Source organism: Bicyclus anynana, chromosome Z, assembly GCF_947172395.1.
Source record: "Bicyclus anynana chromosome Z, ilBicAnyn1.1, whole genome shotgun sequence".
NCBI classification, from domain to species: Eukaryota; Metazoa; Arthropoda; class Insecta; order Lepidoptera; family Nymphalidae; genus Bicyclus; species Bicyclus anynana.
The window spans coordinates 6,777,268-6,786,802 of NC_069110.1; the positions used below are offsets into that span (position 1 = coordinate 6,777,268).

At 32.4% G+C, this 9,535-nt stretch overlaps 2 protein-coding genes across 5 annotated transcripts in view; both read right to left on the reverse strand.

Moving 5' to 3' along the window:
- Positions 1–4,896, reverse strand: part of LOC112046796 (neurocalcin homolog) — a 174,912-nt gene extending 170,016 nt beyond the window's left edge. The window contains exon 1 of one of the 2 annotated variants that reach the window (XM_024083594.2): positions 4,757–4,896. The gene's annotated coding sequence lies outside the window, so the exon portion shown is untranslated. Of the gene's footprint in view, positions 1–4,752 lie in introns of both variants that reach the window. The other variant, XM_024083595.2, reaches the window with a different exon arrangement.
- LOC112046795 (neuronal calcium sensor 2) overlaps positions 1–9,535 on the reverse strand; it is a 164,946-nt gene that overhangs the window by 150,020 nt on the left and 5,391 nt on the right. The window contains exons 1-2 of one of the 3 annotated variants that reach the window (XM_052890593.1): positions 4,757–4,891; positions 4,335–4,533 (exon numbers count right to left, since the gene is read on the reverse strand). The exons of 1 other annotated variant lie outside the window; for it this stretch is intronic. The gene's annotated coding sequence lies outside the window, so the exon portion shown is untranslated. Of the gene's footprint in view, positions 1–4,334; positions 4,534–4,756; positions 4,892–9,535 lie in introns of those variants that run through there. One more of the 3 variants, XM_052890594.1, reaches the window with a different exon arrangement.

Genomic DNA, 9,535 nt, shown 5'->3' on the forward strand with positions numbered 1-9,535 from the left:
TACCTTGGTCCACAAGTTACAAGACTTGCTTTGTCGGCCTTACATTCGTCTTCACTACTCGAATTTCATTTCGGTCGCCAGCTCACCCTTTACTCCACTTGCTTCATTCAGGACTTCTATCGCTAGCATCTGATTTACCGCTTTACAAGAACACTCTATGGGCGGATAGAACAAATAAAACTATGTGGAGTTAGGTGGCCACTTCGGCCGCCCTAACCAAACATCGAAACCGCCTTTTACAGCGACAAAAGAATTTTATATTTAGATTTCAGGTGTGTCATAATTTGTCAAGTCATAGTCACCCTAACTATAAATATATATAATAAATTTAAGATGTAGTTTCTGTCAATAATGGTCACACATATTTGTAGTGAAACAATTCAAACAGCAAAGAATACAACATCAACTTATACTGCTGCTGCACCATGGCATGCACTGAAAAAACCAGGGTGTTGAAAACAAATATACAGGTATGACCCTGTACATGCCGAAGAGACTCCTAATGAACTATACGAATATAGATTTTTTTTTTATTTATTTAAGTTTTGTCTTGAGAAAAATGGCTTAATTCATGTTTTTCAAAAAATGGGTACTTTTACTTACTAATTTTGCTACAGTTACCACAAATTTCAGAATTTTTGCATTCTGTTTTTTTTATCTGGATATTTTATTATATTTTTATTACGACCCATTTTGTGGCCACCAAGATCTCCTGATCTAAATCCTCTCGACTTTTTTTACTGGGGATGTTTAAAAGAAAAGGTTTACAAGACGAAGATAACATCCTTGGAACAATTAAAGGGCCGGATTTTTCAAGCTGCTGACGAAATAAGGAGATCAGGCTTTGTACGACACCTGAAAAGGTCATTGATTTTGAACATTTAGTTTAAAATGTAAACTTTTCGTGTTTTAGCTTTTTCAATAAAAAAAATCGTTTTATGTTTTTTATTTATTTTTTAAAACACACCCACTGGTAAACCTAGTCATCATATTGCAATAGATAATTTGTTTGTGATACTTAATAATTTACTTAATAAAAATAAAACAAGGACATGTTCTTGACTATTGCCAATTTTTTTCGTAAATACCGCGATATGTAATAAGTATTATACCATTTCAGAATCTGCATTAAACAAGCATGTTTTTAAGATAATGGGCAAATCAGCTGTAAGATATTTTTTACACCATAATATGATGATATGATGTACAAAGTTAACAAACTGAATAATCAATAAGGCCTTTTTGAACTTTCATGTTATTTTATTCCAAAACTAGAGTAACGAATTAGAAACAGATAAACTAAAACTATCCACAGTAAAAAAACATACAAAAACAAAGGAATTAGCTGTTGTCATCAAGAAACTTGAATAGAAGTGGGCAGGCCACACAATCAGACGCATGAAAATGGTGCATGCATGTGTATCATGCAATTGTATACAAGTCATATGCAAAAGAGAAGAGGAAGATCGAAACAGAGGTGGGTGGATGAAATAAGACAGATGGCAGGGGGCAACTGGGCAAGAGCTGCCAGGGATCGAGAATTGAGGAAAAGCTTGGAGGAGGCCTTTGTCCTTATAGCACAAGCAGACAAATTTTGAATAAACTCTTATTATTTGTCAATAACTAAAAGACTAGTGGCATTCACCATCTTGTTAAACGTTTCGATCAGTGTTTTGACTTTGGATTTGTTGTATATTTGCGATTTCGTTAAATTTCGTTATATTCTGGTCCTATTAGCAGGCAAATTAAACCAGATGGCTACGAAAAACATAATGAAATTAAACATAAACGAACAGTTAAATTTAACTATTGAAAAAGATTTTTCATATTGACCTGTTAAGGTAAGCTCGAGCTAATTCTCCAGTTAAAGTAAAAAACAAAACATTTTTATGTTACAACAGAACTAGAAAGCGGGAGCGCCATGTTATTCAAAATAGGCAGTGGATCAAACAAATACTGTTAAGTCTATGGCCTGTAATGAGGGCACAGAGTCCATGGAATATATCATGTAAATGTGACAGATTGAGAGCTGAGGAAATCAATTTAAAATGGCCTATAGTCTTGATTTTAGAGATTTAAGATTTTTAAAGAAATTATTTGAAATCATATTTCTTTATAATTTGAATTCTTAGGAAAATGTCTTTTTTCTTTTTTTCACTTTGGTATTTCAATATATGCAACAAAGATACCTCTTGTCAAAATGACATACTATCAGTTCTATACTTTCAGTTCAGTGTTATTCATTGTCGACCAGTAACAATGATCTGAAAATGTCTCTTTCTTTTTAGTATAATACGATAGGACAAAAGAGTAAGCTATATTTCCAGTTTGGCCACTAAGTATTTGCTAACTGTCTTTTTCTCTTCATGAGGTTTGTAGTTTAAATAAATAAATAAATCAATAGATTGAGTGCCAGAATAAGCATCAAAAGTATTCAAAATAACATACTAAGGACTGTTACTGGTGGTTAGTGGCAACATTAGAGGTGACGTGGTTGATGGTTAGTTGATGGTAGAACAATGGCTCTGAGTGTAAAATAATTTACTATCGATTCTGCTGTACCAACATTTTTTGCTAAGAAACAACACCTAACTTCAGATTCATGCCCATATCTTGATTAAGCAAATGCCAATAAAATAAAAGAACTTACATAGAGCAGTCTAAAACTAATATAAATATTTAACAAATGTCGCTATTTTCGACACTGCAACAGTTCAACAAATTTTAGGCCCAACAAAGTAAGATGGTTGGTCTCCTTTACAAACAAAAACACTAATATTGATAAAATAGCAATTCCTGACATTCCTCTAGTAGCCAAAGTTTAACATGTGACAGATAATTAATTGACAAAGTAAATAATTCCCAGGGATCTTTAAATTAAACAATTTTGGCATTTTAAGGAGGAAGAGTTTGTTGATAAATGGAATCACGTTAAATGGAGAGTATACTGTATTAAATATTTCAACTTGGAAAATAGAATTGTCAGATTGATAAAGAACTAACAACTAAATGAAATTATAATTTATGTGAAGACTACAATTTGTATAACTTGTCTAAATGCCACCACAAAAAATATCCAAATAGAAACTACAAAATATTGCTTACTTATAGTATTAGGATGAATGAGGGAGCAATATTTCAAGTCTACTTTTATTGGTCAACCATAAGTCTTTTTTGTCAAGATTTATTTAGATATAGTATTTCATAATTAACTACACAAAATGATTAAAAGATTCAAAATTCGTTTATTATTTAGGTTTGACCATTTGAACAGACTCTACTATTTTAAATGGCAGCTTCTGCAGCATTTTTAAATCATCTTTCTTTACTATTATATATAATAAGCTTAATGCAATAAATGTGATTAATTAATGTTTTTCAACACATTGCATGTCCATACTAAAATTTCTTTTCCTATTAAATATATTTAAAAATGTTACATCACATATATAAGATTTTTATAGACAATAGACAAAAAATTTTATTATATATTATTTTACATTTTCTTGTTAAAAAAATTAAATACTTATTTGTTTTTAACTTTTGTACTCGCTGTTAAATATTTTATTGGATAATATGATAACCCTAAATTTATTGAATAATTTAGACAAAATGGATGATAATGACCAATTTAAGTTGAACTACAATATGGTTGATACGAGCCGAACTGCATAATTATTTTTTTAACTAAAAAATGCTTTTTATATTTTCATACAAAGTAATTCAAATAATTCCGACTATCCATGTAACATGCACTTTTACCTATCCTTGCATTTTTAAATGTGCAATCGTAGTGGTAAGACTGTCAATATGGACAAGATATTGCAACTGGCACTCTACACTTCACTAGTAAGCTACTTCATGATATTTGTCAATAAATTTGAATTAGCTTAAGTTTGTCATACATATAGATTTTAAGTGCCCACCTAAAATAAACGCCATGTATCTTTAGCACCGTGAGGAAATAGAAGTTGGCTATAGTAGGGGTAGTGTAAAGGGTCGGTATGGGTACAGATATGGTATGTGTATGGTAGGGAAAGAGTAGGGGTAGGGTAGAAGTGTCGTAGAGGTAGGATAGTGCTGTATACCTATATAAACCTACCTAATAAATAGCAATAAGGCTAAACTATTGTTTTGATAAATTTGTACACTGATTAAACATTTTCTATATAATATAATTACACTCTTTCTGACTCAAGTAGAAACTTGATAATCATGTTGTATTTTTTAGGAAATAATGTAATGACATTCAATCAGAATTAGATAAGTATTGTAAAATTATGTCAATGATTATATAGTTCATGGTTTTTTAAATAAAGATAATATTAACTCACCTGAATTAACGGCATCTGTATTGAGGTAATTTTCAGTCTTCAGGCACTTAATTCATAAACAGTCACCATTTGATAGTCTCTGAATATAATTGTTTTTATCTTATAATTACTACACATTCTTACAACTCTACTTACTTTAACAACACTAAATTATACAAAATTAGAATCTTTATCTTAGAAATATAATAATAACAATCTGCTAAAATAAATACCGCAATATATAAAATTAATGGAAAAAATAATGTTAAAGTAAATATTATGTCTTGACAAAACAGGTGCTCAGTAACCGGATGTCATCAATAACATTGGAGTATTACAAAAACAATAGGTAATGTATGAATTAAGCTAAATTTTATGGGTATAGTGTAAGTGATGATATTAATTCGCATGTAATAAATTAAACGTCTTTCCTTTTTACCTACATTGCGCAACATTCACATTTCACGATAAAACTTCTTTTTATTCACAGAGGTGAGTCTTATCCTAGATACATGACTTTTATTTAAAATTCAGAATTGACAACTGTATGTATAAATTTAACTACCACTGCATTTTGTAGAAATCTACGCCATATTTGAAAAGTATGTTCAAATGTTGCCAGACCAAAAAACATCTATTTTAAATGAAATTAACAGTCGTATGTTTTTTCTAAATTGAAAGGTATTATTGCAATGAATGAATAAAGTACAAGGAGCAATACAATCCTGTGGGGATTCTAGGAGTCTATCTAGGAGGAACAGCAATACTTAAATTTAGTATCTCTTAATACAAATTGATACTGTTCGACCGAAATTAGTTCTTACGGCCGAAACCCAAACCGAAATAAACAACGCCTGTTATTAAATTTTGAAAAAACATTTCATTGAAATTGAAAAAAACATTGCAAAAAGAAACCGAAAGAGTTTTCTACATATGACCGCCAAACTTCAGTTGGTAGAAGGCACCTAATACTGATGATTTCTTTGAATAATATTTTAATTTGTAATTTCTGCCACCAATCAATTAATTTTTACGCGTTTGGCACAGTTTTGCAAGGTCTACAAAGCCTAGAAAAATTAAAGTTTTTGGAATAATTTAAAAACAAGCTTTTTACAATTTTTTTGACAATGATGTCTGAACAACAAATAAACAGATTTCGACAAAATCGACAGCAATCGATACGGTTGAGATTGAGAGCTGAGTTAATTGGTAAAGCCGTTTAAAAAAACAAATTCTTGATATTTTTGTTTTCAAGATATCTATCTACATAGATAGGTATCTGTGCAAATGCTTGAGTCAAACTCAACTTTATGAAACTTTTTAAAAATACTTCGCTTCCTTATATTTCGTACAAAATTCTTTAGAAGTTAAGTTTTTCAAATTTTTCAAATTGATTTATTTAGTAACACAAAAATCTTAGCTTACAGTTTTATATATGTATTTATTATTAAATATATGTTTATATATTATTAAATATTTATTTATTCATTAACACAAAAATCTTAGCTTACAGTTTTAATATTAACTCTTCTTGCACTTACGGTAACACATGAATGACAATAAATCTAAGATACTTTGCATGACGTGAATACAATACAAAATGTGTTAGCCTAGTTATTAATCACAACAACTCCTGTACTAGTGATAAACTGTATTACAATGAGTCATCTTTCCTCGTGCCCAAGTTTTTACAATCTACTTATATATTCATCTTGAAACATTAAAGTAATATCAAAACAAATAATTACATTGAAAAATGTCTGTTTTTTTATGTACAATCATAAATTAGGCACTATAACATTTTAAAAACAAAATAGTTTTTATGAAATGACAGAAGCTGCCCCCCTTGATTCGATACCTATCGTTACCGATTAAAACGACCGGTAAGCAAGAATGTGTCTTAGCTTGCCTACAACAAACTTATTTTGATGAAATATTTTAAACAATTTATCGGAGCGTCTAACGTGTACAATAAAGCGAATAAAAACATCAGTAATGAAAAAAAAACATACGAAATATTGTACTAATATTTTGTACTGTTTACTTAATAAATATCTTGCCGATTGGTACCCGAGTTAGCCAGGATAGTACCAAAGACTTGATAGCATTACCTGTTTTATTATTGATATTTCAGTATTAATTACTCATACAGTGGAGCAAATCCTCGTAAGGACGCAATGTAAATAATTCATATTTAACAATATTTATTATAATGTAGCAACCCTGTAAAGTTCTGTCATTGGTTGTGATAACTTTTGATTGATCATTCTTTGGTCAAAGCCACAGATTATTAGATACTACGGTCAAAGCTATGAAGGGTTTATGTCACAGACGTCAAATAAATTGACGCGTAGACAGAGTAACTCAGTAACTTTGACACCTTTTATGTATGTAATTGTAAGCTCAGTAAGTCAGTAACTACAGTTCGTTTCATGCAGGATGGTGCGGGTGACAGTTCATTTCACCCTTGAAAGTTTTCCACAAATCACGATAGAAGTACGTATTATGAACGTCATACTGGCGACTGTCATCGTATCCATGCTTTCTGAAAAAGCATTCGTCGCATTCTCTAAAAAAAAGCTTACAAGCATAAACTTTGTAAAAAACGAGACTAAGCGATTTTCGGTGTTAAAACGCGTGGATGTTTGTTTAGACGTTTTATATATTTTATAGCACAAAATTACAGTTACTACTTTTTTTAGCCGACTGCGTCAGAAGGAGGGTAATGTTTTTTTTCTAAATTAAATATAAGTAAGCTTAAAACGTATTGGTGAAAAAAAATATCCTTTGCAAGTTAGCCCTGGTAAATGATGCTGCAATTTAAGATGGCAGCGAAACTTGTGAGGAGGAAGATGAAAATGCTCACTTATTTCGGTTTCTACACGACATCGTACCGAACACTAAATCTCTTGGTGGTACCTACGTCTTTATTGGTAGGATGGTAACAAGCCACGGCCAAAGCCTCCCACCAGCCAGACCCGGACCAATTAAGAAAACCTCAATTGGCCCAGCCGGGGATTGAACCCAAGACCTCCGTCTTTTAAGTCCACTGCGCCATCAAGATGGTTCAGGATACTGTGTTGTGATGTAATAATATCGTCAAAACCAAACATTTTTAGATTAACTAAATCACATCATCAAATTTTAAATAGTGTTTGCGCATGAAAAGCTTATTGCTATCACAGCCCTGTGGAAGAATTTTGCAGTTATCAGAACGCCGTTCATTCAGCGCTGGCATTCAATGAAATATTTATTAAACGGCAAGCCAAACTGATCGTAACATATTTTAACAAAATGTCTATGCTGTGAGTACGCAAATTAAGACGCACATACAAAGTGGATTATATAATTTGAGAACCCTAAGTGCTCGGGTACTGCCTTTTTTAGTTTTATTATTACCATAGATAAATTAGATAGGGAGATGCATCGCACCCAAAATCTGCAACAAAAGTGTCTGTCGTTTTTTTTTTTTGAGGGGGACTAGGTAAACTCACACATCGAAAATATTTTACACCAATATAGTATTCTGTGTCCTTACACTACAATAAATTTGCAATTATTACACCAAACTTACATTTGTTACACAGAATATTCAATTAATTAATGGATGTTTTGAGAAGAACATCTCTTCTTGAAAAGAAACGATTCTTTTTTCGAACGATTGTGTTTTCATTACAAATTTGATATATTTACGTTATAAATAGTTACAAATGAAACTTAACTTCATCTTTTAGTGAACTAGTAATTGTTCACCGTTTTTTATCTACACAAACCGGTATTTTTAGGGAGCTCTTTACACGACTAAAACGATTACAACAATAAAACTTCGATTCTATAATAATAGTTTTTTTATACGCGTAAGATCGCTGATCGTATGTTTTGACAGAGGGTAACGTCTAACGAGGCAGGTCTGGTCTGAGATTATTACCCATGTTTATTGAGCCTATTTTAAGTCTGCGGCGCTATTCCACAGATCATACGACAAAGTTCTCTGTCTACGTGGTTTCAACCACAGACGTTAACTGTCAAGTATCAAGTATCCAATCAATAAAAGTCGGGTCAGATGTCATTTTCTGTCATATGGTGTTGCCAACTTGTGGGTAAAACCCTAAATTGCAGGCATTTTTAACAAAACGGGGAAATAGCGGCTTTTACACGTACTGTTCGGACGGCGGCGGGAAATAACACCGCTGGTCCGACCTGCGCTCAGAACTGTATGTGTAAATGCGATGGAATGACAATCTGATCTGGCAGATCGATTGAAGCGAAAAAGGCGAGCGCTTGATTGCAATCCTGCTAGATAGTAAGCAATGATGCAGCCTATGCTATGCCTATATTTTACTATTGACTTGAATATATACCCATATTCTAGGTGGTCGGGAAAACGGAAACTGGGAGGGAATTTCATACATTCACAGTGTGGATCAGGAACGAAGAACCGAAACGCTTCGTACTGCGATGCCTGGCAGTTCTATGGTATAAGGGTAGGGTAGGGGTAGGATCTTTATCACACCCGTACCCTACCTCTGTAAAGTAGGGGTGGGATAGGGGTAGGGCAAGGGTAGAAGAGGGTAGGAGTAGAGTAGATTAGGGTAGGGATAGGGAAGAGAAAGAAATCTTGGATGATACTAAATATCAAATTGGCGACAAAAGTTAAAGGTATTACACATACTTTTGGTCGCCTATAAGAAAACCAATATACCCAACAACGTTAAAATAATGTGTGGGGTACTACAAGGGTGCATACTTTCACCAATGCTCATCTACGCTTTAACAGTGTACCAAAGAAATAATTTTAGAGGCATTAGAAACTGACAAGAGGGCTTCACGGGACGGGCATAACCTTTTCAACCGTTAAGCAGATGATGCCATAATTACCACTACTACAATCTCCAAAGCTCATTAAATGAAAATAGTAACACGAGTATAATACAGATAGACGAAAGTGATGATTGGTAGGAATAAACTATAAAATTCTAGAAACGTTAAATCATGCAAGTACCTCAGTTATTAGGATAACAGTAAACGTGATCCCAGCATGACAGAAGGTAAATTAATATATTGGCTCATTTTAAGCGTGGTATAAAATTTTATAATAAAGTACTTTACTTCCACAAGTGGGGATTATGGGGACTTTGGGAAATTTCACTTTGGGGAATTAGGAAAACAGGTATTGGCAGTACTACTCGGTATATGTTTATTGTATGTCTATTTTCGATGCA